At 33.7% G+C, this 18,664-nt stretch overlaps 1 long non-coding RNA gene across 1 annotated transcript; it reads right to left on the bottom strand.

Annotated features, from left to right (window-relative positions):
- Positions 1-50: 50 nt before the first annotated feature.
- Positions 51-17,993, bottom strand: LOC128179972 (uncharacterized). Its single transcript, XR_008243172.1, has 3 exons — positions 17,921-17,993; positions 4,409-4,547; positions 51-145 (listed from the first exon to the last, which is right to left on the bottom strand). It is a non-coding gene; the product is annotated as an uncharacterized LOC128179972 (long non-coding RNA).
- Between the last annotated feature and the right edge of the window lie 671 nt (positions 17,994-18,664).

Below are 18,664 nucleotides of genomic sequence, written 5' to 3'. Positions count from 1 at the left end.
TAAATAACAAACTTTAGCTAAATTATCATTTGCAACGGTTCATTTCTGATCTTTATTGTGGGTGGTGGCAAAGAAAAAACGCTGCCTTAATCTTCTTGACCTCTCGAAACTACTGAACCGTCTTTCGATAAAACTGTTAATATGCCTAAAATTAAATGAAACAACCGTTGGGTAAGTATAGAACCATTTTAACAAGATCTTGGACTTTCAATAGGGCATTGCTATCTATTTCTTGTGTAAAAACAAGTTAAAAATGACGCGGTTTCAAGCGAAATATTCACCGATTGCGTAGTCTTAGCTCAAAAGCCAGACAAATTTTTATTTCAAAGAGCCATGGCTGAGTGGCTTGCAATGTTAAAGATAGCAATGATGATATTACAAGATAGACACAAGCAAACAGAACATAAACATGTCACATCATAATTTGATTTGACTTATTAAGCCACATTCGCTCAGTTGCCCATGGGGTTCAAAACCGAGGCACTGAAATAACAAGTACAGTAGATACAAATATATTGTAATAAAGATATTGTCATTTGTAACTTTATAAATGATGCGCTAATCAGATCGCAGACTTGAACATTATGCACTTACCGATACATTCTGATTTTGATGTTAAGTATGGTTTAATTTTTTTACATTCTCATATTCATTTATTATTGAAATTCATCTACCAAAACAAATTACAAATCCATCAAATACTTTTCATTTTAAAAATTCACAGCTTTTACGAAATAGATTTATCAAAAATAAGATTGAGATAGAAATGTAGAAAAAATAGTTTATGATAAAATAAGTTGCCCTACGTCCTACAAAAAGTTTTTAAGCATTGTTTTAAAGCAGAATACCATTATGAGTTCCGGTCTGGGTTATCTATAGAGACCGTTTGTTACATTAGTCATCAGAGAGATCCATCAGACGTCTATATCCACGCCGTCTGGTTCACGATATGGCAGATACCTCTCGGCTGTGTGTCGCCACATTCAGAGTTAATTTGACATGAATTCAATATTCAACCTTGTCAGGAAGAAATCAAGGCCCACAGAAGTACGCGGACTATCATGTTTGTCCTTATTTTCTATAGGTATAAAGGTTAGCAATGCAGTGCAGGAATCCGTGATATTAGCATTGACTGTAGCCCAGACATTATCAATCTGATCGCGGTCAATTTTTTTGTGGAGCCAATACACAGTGTTATTTTTATCAAAAGTCAGAAAGGGCATTATCACTTTAAAAAAATGAAATTTATCGTTTATCGTTCTTGAAAAAGAAAGTTGTCGGGCTGAGTGAACTATATTTACACAGCGCTTTAATGATAAAACACGCACCTGTTGTCAACAAAATTAAAAGAAGCAATCTGCAGATTAAAATACAGATCTCTACATGAGCGCACAGCTTTTGTACCGCCGTGCGCTTATGCAGAGATCTGTATTTTAATCAGATTGCAATAGAAGTTAGTGTTGAGAAATTCATACTCGTGATCTTTTCTACTACTTACATTTATTTTAAAACGGCGTTTCCTTAACTTACCATCTAGTTACAAACGAGGTAAGCAAAATTTGATTTCGTTACAACGGTAACTTATTTCTTTTACATTATTACATGAAACCCGTAACTTTTTAGTCACATGTATTTCTGAATTCATCGCATGCAGTAGAAATACTAAGAATACTGAAATGAATCAAAATTGATTTCGATTTATGCACAGAAATAGTTTTCCATAGGGCGTCCTGTAGCGTCTCGAGGGGACCTGATTTACCAGTGAGAGACTTGCATGTTGCTTGAGTTGAGTTAGCGATCGAGTAAAGCACCCCGAACACTATCACAATACAATACATGTAACAAATGTTACTATCGATATTTTTTTTATATTTCGTGTTTAATCATTTTAATTTCCTCACGTCTATAATACCACGCACCTTGATTATTTTAGAACCATTTTAACAGGAGCTTGCTCTTACTTTCATGAATATACCTTTTTCAGGTTTAATAACAAAAATGGTATGATTTTTTTAATTTTTAAATCGCATCTAACATACATAAATATAGTAAAATTATGTCTGTAATACTAGTATATGTTTCTGGTTAAAAACATTATTTTAAGTACTGTACATGTATTAAACAAAGATGAATATCTAGAAACTACTTTTATACAACAGAGATATTGAACATCCCAGCTGGCAAGCCTTTTAAAAATATTTATTTTGTGTTGAAGATAAATGCGAGTGCCAGAATGAATTAATTTTCTCGCAGCCGTCAAATATAAGGTTTCAAATACTTTTAGGACCACTGTCAAATCTTAGGTCTCCTGAATGTATTTACGTATATATAATTATTCTCTTTTGGTCTCCAGGCAATTGCTGGTGATGGCTAAGAAATTTTGTTCAAGAATTGCTGATTATATGCATGCATCCTTTGATTTAGAATGGTTTTATAAACATGTGTCTATAGCCATTACGAAATGTTGTACTCCATATTGCACGATATACCTACCACCATTTGATCAGCAAAAGCACGATTTAAAAAAATAAGGGGCAATAACTTGATCGTGACACAATTGAACGACTCCTTCACAGTTTTCACAGGGTTTTCGTTCGATTTCATTAATATAAAGATCTTGTAAAACATATTCCTCTTTCTGAACATCCCCCACATATACTACCCATATCGAGAGAAGCCTATATACATGCATCATATCAATTTTTAACGGTGCTAAACATTATAGGCAAGGCCATTGTGGCAATTGTACACAAGATTTTTATTAAGTTTACAGCCACTGATGAGATATTAACCTTTACAAATCTTTCCACTAGTACACCTAAATTTATAAATATTCATAAAAATGATCCTACGAGAAAACCTTCGTTGCAATAAATTCTTAACTATAGGAAAAACAGTCTGCTGGAAATGCATGATTATCCTAGGGAATTCAATTTCCGACAGTTTTCGATTATAAATAAAACAATTTTAAAATCTCGTAGGAAAATAAAAATTTAATACAGAAATATTCATGTCCAAATTGAATTCCTACATCAGTTAATGTGCATTATATCAAATAATTAAATGAAGTACCGATTTTTAGTTTTTTTTAATGCCTATGTTTTTGTATTCAATATTGGAGCACTTGAATAATCAGCAAGCCAACGGCGAAACAGCTAGAATTCGTAAAAATTTCAAAGGAGTAAACCAAACGTTACTAAACGATAGACACGACCACAGTTATTTGCAACAACATTTATTATAACAAATTCAGAATACCAGTTTAATGGATAATTCAATGATGATACCTTTGGCGACACATTCTCGTTTATAATGAAGGTTTCGAACGGATGTCTGCTTTATTGGAACCAAAGTATACAATACCCAGTCGTCAACTGTTGCTAATGATTTCAGGCTTTACAAAGGAACGTGTGTGTGCTATTCATTATTTATTCGCATATTTTTTCAATAAGACACAGAATTTAATATTTGTATCTTAAGTTTAAGTTGAAAAGATATCACTATTTGTCCTTTAAAAAAATACTAAAATATGTTGTGTGTACATGCACATGTAAAAGAATTCTCTATTCATTGTAAGTTTATTATTAACACAATATACAGTTTCTAGTGTTCCACTTTTAATTTTATTTTACATATGATACGTTATATACAATATATACGTTTGTAAAAACAGAGCAAACCCTTATTATCACACACACACACACACACACAGACACAAAATAAATTAAGAATTGTAAGCACTGTATCTCGCTTATTCTTGATTAGTCAACTGATATTTAAATTTTGAACATGCCTTATAATTTTTTATTTTGTTATTTTGTTTAAGATCACCTGAACCGAAGGTTCAAGTGAACTTTTCTATTTACCTGTTGTCTGTCTGTCTGTCCTTCTGACCGTGAACTTTTCACATTTTGACTTCTTCTCTAGAATCACTGTGCCAAATTCTAAATTGTTAAAATATAGGGCGAATCTGTTTTTAAAAGTTAGATCATTGCGAAACAGTAAAAATAGATTGCATGTCTTAAAAAATCTTCTTCTAATGAACTACTGCTCAGGAAATGCCAATATTTACACTAAAGCTGTATATATAGTGAAAATTCTAAATTGTTAAAATCATGACCGCCGGACAAATACAAGAGTGGTTCAAAAAATCCGGCCTCTATCTTCAGCGGTAGTACCCCATAATATGTATAGGAATGTTCAGTGCAATCTACTTTTTTAGGCTTAATTTTCCTAATGAGTTAATATTTCTTAATATAAGAGTATTTTGGATGTCCATTTGCCATCTGAGTTCGTGTTCTAACTTGCTGTTTTGCTGATTAAGTGAGTTATATCACATGGCTGCGTATGTTGATGAGTGTAACTAAATCGACACTATATAGGATTGACATAATGTCCCGGCTCTTACCTCGTTCACCACATCGGGATCGGTTCCACAGAAAAAAACATTTTTGGTGATTCGGTCGTCGCCCATTACCATAAAACGGTTCCAAAGTCGAACCATTTTTGTTTGTGTCTGCCGTTTGAAGTTGTCCATCTGCAATTGTCTTGTATTAATTGCAAGTTAAAAATTAATAAACAATTAAAAACAAAAATACATAATCTGCGTTCAGATATCATTGCAGAAAAACTTTACATAACCTGCATTAAGCGATCGTTGCAGAAAAACTTTACATAACCTGCATTAAGCGATCGTTGCAGAAAAACTTTACATAACCCGCGTTATTATGTATTTTTACCTGCAATGACGCTACCCTTCATATCCCGCATGAATCACAAAAAAGCATTTTAATGTTTAAATAATTCGTTATTGTAGAATAAGTAAAGAGACATGCATTACTGCACATGTGAGCGTTGTGTCATATTGGCCTATTGTTTAGACTTTGGATCGTTGGGCAATCTCCATTTTAATAGACTGGTTGGTAAAAGCCCAAGTTCTATTGTAACAATTGCTTCTGTATCATTGACAAATTTGTTGCATATAAAGAAATCAGAAAAAAAGATGCTGCAGCAATGAGAACTGCCAATAATTGAGTTGGAAAATAGGAGACACTTTTGTTTATGAACGACTAATGTTTTCCTCAGACCGTTCCAAATTTTTTTTTAAAGAAGCAGTAATCTTTTCCATTGTATCATAACCTCAGTGTTTATACAATGCATTTTAAAGATAAATATTTCTTGATAAATTGTTAACATTTTTCTGTTTGGTCGCACGAAGTTAACAATTATGGAAATGCATGTTCAATGCATAATTTTAAGAATAAATTATAGAAAAAGAGAGAGAAAAAAATAAGTACAGAATTGATGTTCAAAAGGGGGGGGGGGCTAATTAATAAATCTTAAGTTAAAAAAAACACAGCTATTTAAAGACTTTGGATTAAGAATGGGATTAACAATGTGTATCGATTCTATCTTGACTCAAATTTTTAATAACAGGTAATTTGAAGAAGAAGAAGAAGAAAAAAAACAATTTGCATTGAAACTTTTTTTTAATGGGGATTATATTTGTTAAGACTTTTAACTTTTTTTAAAAAAGATCTTCGTTAAACAATCCATAAATATGTGTGGCAACGCACTTTGAAAAAATTACGCACTTTAAACATTTTTCCGAAGAGCGTTAAATTTGGGACCAATTCAAAGCATTTGGAAATTTTTTTTTAAAGTGCGTTAAATTTTGGATCAAGTTAACGCACTTTGAAAAAATATGAATAAATCACAAATTCTCGAATTGAATTTCGAATTTGCTGATAGTATGATGGTTTATTAAACTTTCATGTTAAATACTGAAAGGACAAATGCGGTATTATGCATTTTTTGACCCCAAAATTAAAGTTTTATATAGAGCTTTAAAAATAAGGTGGAAGATAATTGAAATCAAATTGAAAATAAGTATGTAAAAGGTGTTCAATGCAGCGACGTCATAATGTAGACATGACGTCATGAAGATAGTCTAAATTTGTAAATTTGATGGTTTGTAGCAAAATATGGGTGTTTTCCGACGGTTTTTCGACTGGGAAACATCGAGCGCAGGCTTGCTCAAGTACCATTTTTTAATATGATGTGTATAATTATAAGAATAAAAACATATGTTAAATTTGTACTTGAGCAGACCTGCCCTCTATAATTCCGAATGCAAAATATAAAGAAAAAATGTCAATATTTTCATTGGTTTGCAAATTTGCGGGAATTGGGTCATTTATGTGACGGCATAGATAAACAGCGAATTGAATGAGCTATGTGACTAAAATCAAGATAAAAATGAAAGGCATCCTTTGTACTACGATTTATAAAGATTTGATTTTTATACGATAATATTTAAAAATTGGTAGAAATTGGGGGTAGATATTTGACCATACCGAATATAGTCCTTTGATTTGTTTAGACGCAGTTAATAATCCGTTCTATTAGCGTCAGCGTTATCAACAAACTTGGCAATTGGTAACTCAACGAATTGTAAAATGCGTGTAAATAATGCGCGTACGGTTCGCCATAGCATACGTCTTTCCAATATAAAATCAGTTTTCTTTAAAATTAAGACATTCAGTATAATAAAATAAATAGTGCCTGTTAAGGAGGGTAAGAGTTGAAATTGACACCCCGAGAAAACCATTGTCAACCGACGCGAAGCGGAGGTTGACAATGGTTTTCGAGGGGTATCAATTTCAACTCTTACCTTCCCAATCAGGCACTATTTATATATTGTTAACGCTACTGAATTTAATTTACAGTATTTGAGAACGGGGATGGGAAGGGGGGATAACAAAAAATACAGACCAATTACCAGTAAATCATTTAATTGATTAGAGGAAGAAGGTCCCCATCACCTCAAGTTTTCTTCCAAGACGTATGATTTTCAGCAACATTTTTGATCGGAAAAATAAATATGCTGCTTTGTAAATTAAGTAAATGCAGTGATAACAGGAAAACGAGCTGGCAAAACAATAATTTCTCCATTGGTATTTTAAAGAATATATAAAAGTTTCAAAATTAACCCTCTTTTCATATTCTAATCAAATAAATCACCTCAATACAAAAAAAATACAATAACAAACATTAAATTATTAAAAAAACAAAACATAACAATAACATAAACATAAGAATGCTGATTTTTTTCTCTCGCACTGATCTTCTTAAACATCATATTGTTTTTGATAAACATAACTAACGTATCCTGATGCAGCTGGATCGTTAGGATTTGCTGCAGTTTTAGGATGTGAGTGGTTTGCTTCTCATTGGGATCCATCACATAAAGGTTTTCATATTGCAGTCAAAGAGCTTTTTCCAATTGTGTTAGCCATAGAAACATCGGGAAACAGTATCAGAGATGATATGTCTCATAATATGGCTGTTGTTCAGATCATCAACAAACAATCCTCAAAAGATAAAATAATCACGAGATTAGTGCGTCGTCTAGTATTAGCGACTTTAGAATGCAATATACACTTCAGAGCAAAACATATACCGGTTAAACATAATGTCACAGCTGATTGCCTCTCTCGATTTCAATTTCAGGCAGCATTTCAGTCAGTACCTCAGTTAAACCGTCTTCAGATACCAATTCCCAAAACCAGCTTAATCATTCCAATCGTTTGTCTATGACACTTTCAAACAGCTCAAGGACAGCATATAAAAGGTCATGGGTGTTGCTGTTAGAGACATACCCATCTCTCAACTCGCTACATATATCTCCTACTTTGTTATGTAATTTCATTTCCTCTTCGTTCATCAATGTATACTCACCTAACAGTATTGCGTCACACGTCAGCAATCAGATATGTACATAAACTGCTTGGTACAGCAGATCCATCTACTACTTTTCTGGCAAAAAAGGTCATGTAAGGTTGCGTTCATATTGCTTCCTGTAAAGACTACCCATTACAGGTCCCAAAAAATTACACAATTCGATACAAGGTATTGTGTCTAACAATAGCAACCATTAACAGAGAATTCTTCTAAAGTCTATTTTCAATGCATTTCTGCGTCTAGGTGAATTTAGTAGTCAAGTCAAAGGGTCTAGCAAGCATGGTGATTCAACGAGAGGACGTTTCATTTTAACGCATCCATCCAAATTCTCTTAATGCAGTCTTAATTGTCATGAAACATTTTAAAACAAACAAAAGAAATCCAGTTGAAGGTCCTAAAGGAGAAGACTACGTGTCCAGTTCACACCTTGTATGAAAATTCGCAAATATTTGGACATCAAACTCTATCCTAATCCTAATTTGGCTTGTCAACTCTTGTTGGCGTCGTGTGGGTTTTTTGCAGACAATGGTTTGCTTTTTGTGGGTAACTCATTAATTTTGAACGCTAACAATTTCTGTGGTATAATGTATTATAGCAAGGGCCCTAGAGCAGTGTGTAGGCCCACCGGCGTGTGGACATGCCCTAGCACTTATCATGCTCCAGTTATGGGCAAATAGCCGGTCATATGGGGGTCGTAAGCTTTGGTTGGCATCTAATCTAAGAGAAGAAGCTGAAATTAAACCGGGTAAATTTAATTCAACAGCTTTGGTCGGCAATAAATCTAGAGGAAGAAAACCTTGAACACAAATCTATGGCCCTCCTGGTAGGGAGTTGAGCAAAGGGCCAATCACCATCTCTCATTAAACAAGTGTTACAGAAACACAGACAATAGAAGTTATTAGTCAGAGAATCCAAGTTCAAAGCCAACCCTGTATGATGCTGCATAGTGAAAGTCAGAAGAAAGCTAAGCAGAGGAACTGCCCCAGAACTAGGGAACCTATTAGATTTGGTAGTTGGAATGTAAGAACTATGTAAGAGGCGGGAAAACCAGCCAACATAGCGGAGATGGAAAGATACAGTCTTGAGATAGTTGGCTTGTGTGAAACAAGATGGACACAGGCTGGAAAAATTGAAAATAAATTCGGGTAAAACTATTATTTATGCAGGCCATGAAGAAAAAATGCACCGCATACCGAGGGAGTTGCAATTATGCTATCTAAAATGAAACAGAAAGCATTGATTAGATGGGAACCAATAAATTCCAGAATAATACGGGCTATGTTTAGAACCTCAAATAAAAGAATAAATTTAAATGTCATCACGTGCTATGCCCCAACTAACGATGCAGATTAGGAAAAGAAAAAAAGAGTTTTATACATGTTCCATACTACAAACAACTATGAGAAATAGAAATGAAATGAAAATGACACTCTTGATGGGAGATTTAATTGCCAAAGTGGGTGCTGACAACCTAAGATACCAAAGAATCATGGGACTACATGGCAAAAGAGTGATAAATGAAAATGGAAATTGGAGATTCAATCTTCCCACATAAGAATATCCATAAAACCACATGGGTTTCTCCCGATCATCGAACAGAGAACCAAATAGGTCAGTGCCAAGTTTAAAAGATCACTACTGGATGTAAGAGCAATAAGGGGAGCAGACGCTGCATCTGATCATTTCCTGGTGGTTGGAAAACTCAAACTTAGACTCAAAAAATGTATGCAAAATAATAGCAGAATGAAATATGATGTAATGAAGTTAAAAGAAGGCAACACCATAGAGAGCTTCAAGCTTTTATTGCAAAACAAATATCTATTCTGCAGGACCATCATACAGAAGATTATACAGTTGAAAGTAGCAGAACAGATATTAAAAAAATGATAAATACAGTGTGTGAAGAGGGAATCTGCAGGAAAACAGGAAGAACAAACCATGGATTTCTTAGAAAACACTGGATAAAATAGAGGAAAGGCGGAAAATCCATGAGCAGTGTTTAAATGCAAAGACAAGATCAAGAAAAGCAAAGTACGAGACCGATAATAAAACAAAACATCGAGAAGTGAAAAGAATTGTAAAAGATGATAAAAGACGATATCATGAAGACCTGGCAATCAGAACCGAGGCTATTTCAGAACAAAGAAACATGAAAGAAGTTTATGACAACTATCAGGAAAGTCATCAAAATCGGAAAAACCTGTAAAAGATAAAAAATGTTAACACCCTAGGTACAATGGAAGAACAAAGACAGAGATGGGCAGAACATTTTAGGGAACTACTTAACAGTCCAGCGCCAGACACAATGTCAGAAATTCGACCCGCAGAACCCACCTTGCTCTAGACTGTTCCATTTCATCAATAAATGAAATTATTAAGGCCATTGAGACTTTGAAAAACGGAAAATCTCCAGGTCTAGACTTGATACCAGCGGAGGCATTAAAAGCAGACCCACAAATAACAGCTAGAATTCTGCTACCCCTCCTTACTAAAATATGGGAGACGGACGAACTGCCACAAGACTGGAAAAAAGGATATATAATTAAACTTCCAAAAAAGGAGATTTGAGCCAGTGCAAAAACTATCGAGGCATTATGTTACTCTCTGTACCAGGAAAGATCCTTAACAGAATAATCCTAGATCGAATTAAAACAACAGTGGACAAGAATCTACGAGACCAACAAGCAGTGTTCAGAAAGGAAAGATCGTGCAATGACCAAAAAGCCACATTGCGCTTGATAATAGAACAGTCAATTGAATGGAACAGCTTCCTCTATATCAACTTTATAGACTTTGAATTTTTATGGAAACTACTTGACCACTATGGCATACCAACCAAACTTATAACTTTAATAAAAAATATGTATATTGGCATGAAAAAAAGGAGAACAAGTGTATTCAGTGTTCAAAAATAATTATATTCTTTAATAAGTAGCAGACATAAACATTAAACGTAATAGGTATGAAACAGTATCATATAAAAACCCAAGGGAGTGTGATAGTTACCGTTAATATGATTTGATTGTGAAATTTAACCCCAATCCCCCAAAGAACGTCAGTATCTGATCTATGAAAGTTAAAGTCTGACTGAATACACCCTGACTGGTCGGGCTCTACAGTCCCGGCACGCGCATACCACGCCCGGTCGGGTCAAAGGGAAATAACTCTAAAATAACACTAAGGAAAAACCATTATCAATATATAAACATAAACGTTCTGGTCCAGTCCAATATACCAGATAAGAAATATATTTACTGCACACTCAAACAAGAGGCCCATGGGCCACATCGCTCACCGGAGGAACAATAGGTAAGATAAAATCAGCTTAATGGAGTCATAATACAAACAATCTGGACAATGTACAATAATACATGTAGAACCTGTATAAATAAAATCCATTTTTTCCCCTAGCTATTCTTATGTTTATAATCATTAGTCTCTTTTCTAACAGGATGATTTTATAGTCATATCACATGTTGAGTATTGCAGTTTTCAAAAAGATCCTTAACAATTGTTTATAAATGGGATATAAAGCTACATCAAACTCTGAACCTTCTTGTGAGGCCGAAGAATTGTCCTGGAGCCAAAGTCTTAACAATTATAAAGAACCATCTGGCTGATTAGTTTCCGAGAAGAAGATTTTTAAAGATGTACTCTCTCTCTCTCTCTCTCTCTCTCTCTCTCTCTCTCTCTCTCTCTCTATATATATATATATATATATTACTCTACCCCCAGGGGTCATGATTTTTTACAACTTTGAATCTAAACTACCTAAGGATGCTTCCACACAAGTTTCAGCTTTCCTGGCTGATTAGTTCTGAGAAGAAGATTTTTAAAGATTTACTCTATATATTTCCCTATGTAAAACTTCGACCCCCCATTGTGGCCCCACCCTACATCCAGGGGTCATGATTTTCACAAGTTTGAATCTACACTACCTGAGGATGCTTCCACACAAGTTTCAGATTTCCTGGCTGATTAGTTTCTGAGAAGAAGATTTTGAAAGATTTACTCTATATATTCCTATGTAAAACTTCGACCCCCCCCCCCTTGTGGCTCCACCCTACCCCCGGTGGTCATGAATTTCACAACTTTGAATCTACACTACCTGAGGATGCTTCCACACAATTTTCAGCTTTCCTTGCTTTCTGGTTCTTGAGAAGATTTTTGGAAAATATATCGAAATTTTTTATTAATTTCAAATTATCTCCCCTTGAAAACGGGTGTGGCCCTTAATTTTCACAACTTTGAATCCCCTTTGCCTATGGATGATTTATGCTAAGTTTGGTTGAAATTGGCCCAGTAGTTCTTGAGAAGATGTTGAAAATGTGAAAAGTTTACGGACAGACAGACAGACGGACGCGGACAAAATGCTATCAGAATAGCTCACTTGAGCTTTCAGCTCAGGTGAGCTAAAAAGGAAAATGCAGTTACTTAGCGATGAAGTTCATATCATATTTGGATAATTTAAATCTCCCCAAAAACGAAAAGAAAAACTTCTCATCTAGAAACTGTTTATCGAGTTAGCTGAGAATGCAATGGGTTCTTTTTTAAATAAATCACATTAGGCTACACAAGGATAAAACAATCATATTGTATTTAAAAGTATTAATTTTTTTGACTTAACCCTGAACATTTTTTTCAAAGTGCTTTAATATCAACGATATCAACGCACTTTGAAAAAAAAATATTTTTAAAGTGCGTTGACTTGGTCTCAAAATTAACGCACTTTGAAAAAAAAATTCAAAGTGCGTAATTTTTCAAACTGCGTTGTAACATACGTGTAACGTAACTCTTGAGGTTCATTATTCAAAGACATGTATACTAGAATTAATGATGGCACAACTCGCACCCCCCTTCTTACAGGAAACGATATATTATTCATCATATATATCATGTGTAGTCCATAGCCTCTCTTTGCTATTTCTAGAGGATTGGCACAGTATACAGAATACAATTGGTCCTCTCGATTCCCCAAGATGAATGAAGGCTCTACTGAGTAACCGAGAAGCGTGGTACCAATCCATACATATCTGAATTACTTTTTTTTAAAAATAGTTTCTTGGCGGTAGCGGAAGCCAATGTGCTGAAAATATCGAATTTCCAATTTTTCTGTAACAATTACAGATTTATTGTCACTGATTTCAAATTTTTTAACTAGATAGCGATGTTAAAGATCTTATATGAACAAGTTCGTCATTCATAGTTCATTTGTTTTATTCCTCCTTTGTCTTTATTGTACCTTAAATAGTGCATGGTTTTGTATAATAATAGTGCACATACAACTCCATGTGTCATTCTGTGAGTGTAGAATAAATACTAGTATTTGAATGATTTGAGTTCACTGTTATCATTAATAGTATCAATATAATTGATAATGATATGCTTCATTAACTAGATGTTCTGGGCTATTAACACGACTTTATTATCGGTGTTTTCAATGTGCAATGGGTTTTTTTTTTAATACGGTATTCATTTTACAGGTTAAACGATCACATTAAAAATTTACAGGTATTTGAGTGATTTATATATAAAAAAACAACTTGTAATTAAGTTATCTTTTATTTTGGTAGATGTTTTAGATATAACTGAAAATATATTATTCGTATACATAGATGTCATTACTAGCGATGAACACCCTTAAAATGTCTGGTAGCTCTTGGGTGTACTGTCTCAAATATCCATGACCTGGTTTTGATCGCTTGCTTGATGATCAAATCCCTTTGTATCTGATGAAATCATATCCCCTATCCCCTCGTTTGGCGACAATAGAAAGATAAGAAGCGGATCGAAGATCTGATTTTTATCAAATTGATGAAATCCTTTCGTATCTGATCTGGTCTATCCTGACTACAAATCATTTGCATTTACCTGTTTTTCTCTTTCTCTTTTAATCATTAGTCAATATTTTTTTATCTTAAAAATATAGTATCTGTACAGTTATGATGCATTGAAATTGAATTCAAATTTTAATTGTTCTTTGTTACAGTTATTGTAAATTTCAATAATATGAAATAATGAATCGTTTGATGTCATTTTGAATTTAAAAAGTTGAATTCCTAAAAAAAACAATAGTAAAGAAAATTACTAAAATACCAGTAATCAAATTGACCACAGAGAAAAATGCGCACAATAACGCAGAAAATTCTGCTTAAATAATGTTAGCATCACGGGCACATAATTATTTCCCCAATTTTATGGAATTGATGTTTCATGTCCTATTCTATGAAAATCTATTAATCATCGCGAACCCGACGTATTTTGCGACCAACCATCCCAAGGAATGGAAATAAATATTGTTGTCAGCCTAATCGAACACTTCAGTATTATGTCTAGATTGGCTCTTATTTGGTTACACTCGGGTTTTCCTGTTCCACTACAGGGGAAAAAGTAGTTTAATGTGAAAAATAATCAGAATTAAAGAACACATACTGGTCTATGATTTATGATCTACAGATTTATTATATGTATGTAAAAATTCGTGTTTTGTGAATCAGTCTTTATGACAAAATCTTAATCGTCTTTAAATTTGCTACACGTATAGGAAATTATATATGTATAACGCATTCTATTACACAGAATGCGTAAAAAGACCTACACATTTTAATAATCAGCAATAACGCTCTGATTAATAACAAAATAAGCAAGGGGAATTCGTTCTCATCCGGAAGTCTCATTATTTCCATTTTGACAATGAATTACATTTCCAAGGCTTTACAGATAATTCCATACTTGCTCAATGGTTTGACAAGTCTTAGAATGTCGGTCAGTCGGTGATTGATAGGGTTCAGGGCTTATAAAAAAATAATTCAGAATTACATTTAATTATGGCAATAAGAAGATTAATATTTACTTACATTGTAACTTAGAAATCGGCGGGTCTCGGAGGATGGGAGTAACAAAGGCTTGGTTTTAATAATTATATCCGTGATAATGCGATTGATTTTCCCCATTAAATAACGATACTCATTTCAAACATATATCTACGACATCTAATAGTTAAATGTATGACACTAATTATTTATCTGAAATGTGTAGCAAAAGTATCTTTTACGTCTTATATGTTTGCGGTTTTATAATTCTGTTAATCCGATTGTGCATTTATTTATATTTTGCCTATAAACCATATCATAGGCGTCGGAACCTTTATATACATTGAATGAATCAATCAATTAATCATTTAAATTTCCCACTAAGTGTTTGAATCCGAAAAAAATTTACCCAATAAGAGCTGGGCATTAATTTCCAAAACTACTTTTAAATTTTGCTGCTTTTCAAGATTTCGGATAAATCTTAAATCTCTCTCTCTCTCTCTCTCTCTCTCTCTCTCTCTCTCTCTCTCTCTCTCTCTCTCTCTCGCCACCTACTTTCAATTTGCTTTCGAAGCCTATGCATAAGGTGTTTTGCTAATAATCTAAGAAACACGTCGACTCGTGCAAAACATTCTCTCTTGTTTGATTCGGTTTATGAATCACAAGGTTAAAAGGTAAGTGTAAATGTACCGTGAGACCCCAGTCACCTTAAAACATTATCGCACCCAACAGTGACCACTAGAAAAGATTAACTTCATTGATGGAAACATGGAAATAATCGATCAGTTGATATCACGGAAACGTATGCATTAAGCTTGCATGACAAAAAGAGGAAAAAGTTCGGCTAGGTCTCAAATAGAAAGGACACGATTTCCTCATTGAGTCTCCTGTTTGGTCTATCTAATGGTCGTTGAGTTTGTGATATTCGTGTACATCACTTTGAACAGGAATTTTTAGATCTCTAAACACGCCAAACACATTAACGTGTAAAGAAAATACCTACATGTTAACCGTTTATAAGAATTAAAAGATTATGAAATACTGAGATTTTACTGGAATAGAATTGGGAACGCATGCTTTTACAGCGAAAATAAAAAGGTGACAACACTTTCACATCAGTCAGCAACGTTACAAACTTTTTTTTTTCATTTTTATCTTCATCAGTCGATATTTCCTTTTTCTGCCAGAGAAGCTAAAATCTACTGCCTTATTCAACCCAGTACAGGAGGAAAACTATGAATACCTGAGTTATTCTATACATTAACGACTTGAGGACAGTTTGCGTACATAATGATATATATGTACGTAATTAGGTACCTGATACCAAATACCTATACAACAAGATCAATGCTAGTCATCATTACCGAGAAATATAATCCCAGTGACACAATTTCTGAAATATATATTTACATATACCGAAATAATTTGCTGACGTAAAATTTCGTTTCAATGCTGGTACGTACAATACTTCATTGTACACATTCTATAAATTTTACGCAAGTATAGTAATTAGAACGGGGGATGGCTTTTACGAATTGAGAGGATGGTCAGCTCGATAAACAGATAATACGGGCTTTATACGCTGCATTTACACAGGAAGTGCCATGGCGGAAGACTAATTTCCGCTGTCTTGTCTTGGCACAATATAAAAATACGTGACGATCTAACGATCTATGACTTGAACCAGTGCCGTTTAATTAATTGATCATCCTTGACTCTGAATATATTAGGCCATTTATATTGATAGTTACTTGATGTATAATGTTCATAATTTTATATAATATATAAAAGCCTTACATAGATTTTCATTTGGCGTTATGCGACTTTAGATTCGGTCTTTTGATGGAAACATTGGACCTTATTATTGGGATAATTGGATTTTTATGTACAGCAACATATCGAGTTTTTATAAACATAGAAAACTTCTCCAACTTTTAGACTTGTCTTGTAGAAGCTTGGACCCCTAAGTAAAGCATATTCTAAAGCTTCAATAAAGGATAGTTTAGAAGCAAATAAAATATGAGCAAAAAATAGTATCACAATTCAGTGAACCGAACCAATTATGATTGATGAAATGTTTTGTTACACCATAATAAAGGTCTTTCACTTATATAATGTCTTTAAACACATATGAAAGACCAATAGCCAAACACATATTAAAGACCAATAGAATTTATGTCCAGCATTCAAAGACATGGATCAGGGAATTTCAAGAGCTAGGGATAGGAACATATTTTTAATTGAAAATTTTACATATCAGAAGACAGCGTGATGTTAAGATTTAACAGTTGATGCATGTACATAATACTGAATTGATGAAAATTCTCAGACACTGTGGAATCATTCAATTTCGTGGTGGCTCAGTTTTCGTAGAATTCATGGGTAACTCTCCTTCACGAACTAACATCCTCCAGAATTTACAAATAAGGGTTATAAAATCATATTTTCCTTGTAGGTATAAGATACTACACGAAATCACGTCCCCATAAACCTGTATTATTTCAGTCATCAACGAAAATTGGCCCCCACGTATTTAATGATTCCACAGTATAAATATGACAGTGCAAATATAAAATATTAGAAAACTTTTGTTCTTATTTGATAGGGGTTGTACATGTTAACATGCTATTTTATGACATAGAAAAATAGTAGGAGGAGACATAGGAGGAGGATTTAGGGCACATTTTGATGACAGAGTTTTGCCAGAGATTGAATCCGCCACCCCAACGCATTCCAAATTATTTTTTAAGTACATTTGTACGTATGATATGCTAGGATTTGTCATTAATTTGATTAAAACACAATCACTCCACGGTTTAATGAAGGGGGAGGATGTTGATCACATGACATTGGTATAGAATATATAGTAATAGGTAATGAACATTCTGGAAGTAAAGTTGTTTGAATCTTTAATACAATTTATAGATGTAAAAGCATCTTCATTTTGATTTGCGTCCCAAAAACCCAACCTTTTCAGTTCATTTTTAGTAATGACATATTCTGATCAGTTGTATTATGTAAAATTTCCTAATTAAAAAATATAAGTTGGGGAACTTGAATAAATGTAGAAATACAAAATCAGGACACAGCTGTGAGAAATCTATACAATGTTTTGTATCAACCTAAAGAGTAGTCAGGCACCTAAAACGCATCATATAATGTTTTCCTATCATGGCCCATTAAAAGTGCAGCGTGCACAGATGGCGCGCCGCTTTCTAGGTCAATACCTTAGTAATGTCTTATCAATCGGAGAAGTCGTTGACATACTTTCGAACACTTCAAAGAAAGCAAAAGTTGATTGCAGTGCTACTCACAATCAGATTAATATCAGCAAACTATTAACTATAAAGGCTTGTAATACATACCCGTAAAATGTCCCCCATAAACCGCCAAATGCAGACGAAATGTCGGACTTTCTTTATTGTCGCTACTTTTCCACGAAGCAGTTATTAGCACAATTAAACCCATGCTATATTTATATTGCTCTTTGGTGCTAGAAATCAAATGGAACCGTTTTTCCTGTGAAGTGGATTGACCTTCTGAACTTGTACAACAGAACTTGACTCGACAGGTCACCATCTGTAAATCTTTAATTAATTAGAGGATCTATAAATATTCCAAATATTTCTCAACTTCAAGTATTCTTTATAATACTTCAATTAAAAGGGTAGGAACTTTGAAAACATTAATATGCATTAAACAGCTCGCATATCTGAAATTTTGTTATTTGACAAATTTCAATCATCTAAATGTACATGTACGTTTATATGTTACACAAGAACAAATGTATGTTGTACAAGTACTTATATATGTTGTACAAGTAAGTACATACGTGTATGTTGTACTCGTATTTGCTAATACACAATGATTATAATCTAAAGGAAATTATTTTATTTGTTGATTTATAGGCGTTGCTGCCATGGTAGAATAAATACAAACCCCGCTGGATTGTATCTGTGTTTTAAGTTTACTTAAATTACTTAATAAAGTGTGTTAAGTTACTTCAATTGTCGTTATTATTTTAAACTAAAGTATGTAACGTTACTTCAACTGTCGTTGTTATTGATTAGGGCTTTGCGCAAAAGGAAGGCAATTCTTCATGTACAACT

The sequence above is a fragment of the Crassostrea angulata genome, chromosome 1 (assembly GCF_025612915.1).
Source record: "Crassostrea angulata isolate pt1a10 chromosome 1, ASM2561291v2, whole genome shotgun sequence".
Lineage (NCBI taxonomy): Eukaryota > Metazoa > Mollusca > Bivalvia > Ostreida > Ostreidae > Magallana > Magallana angulata.
Note: the sequence above shows the minus strand (reverse complement) of the source record. Positions and strands in the feature narration are given on the sequence as shown.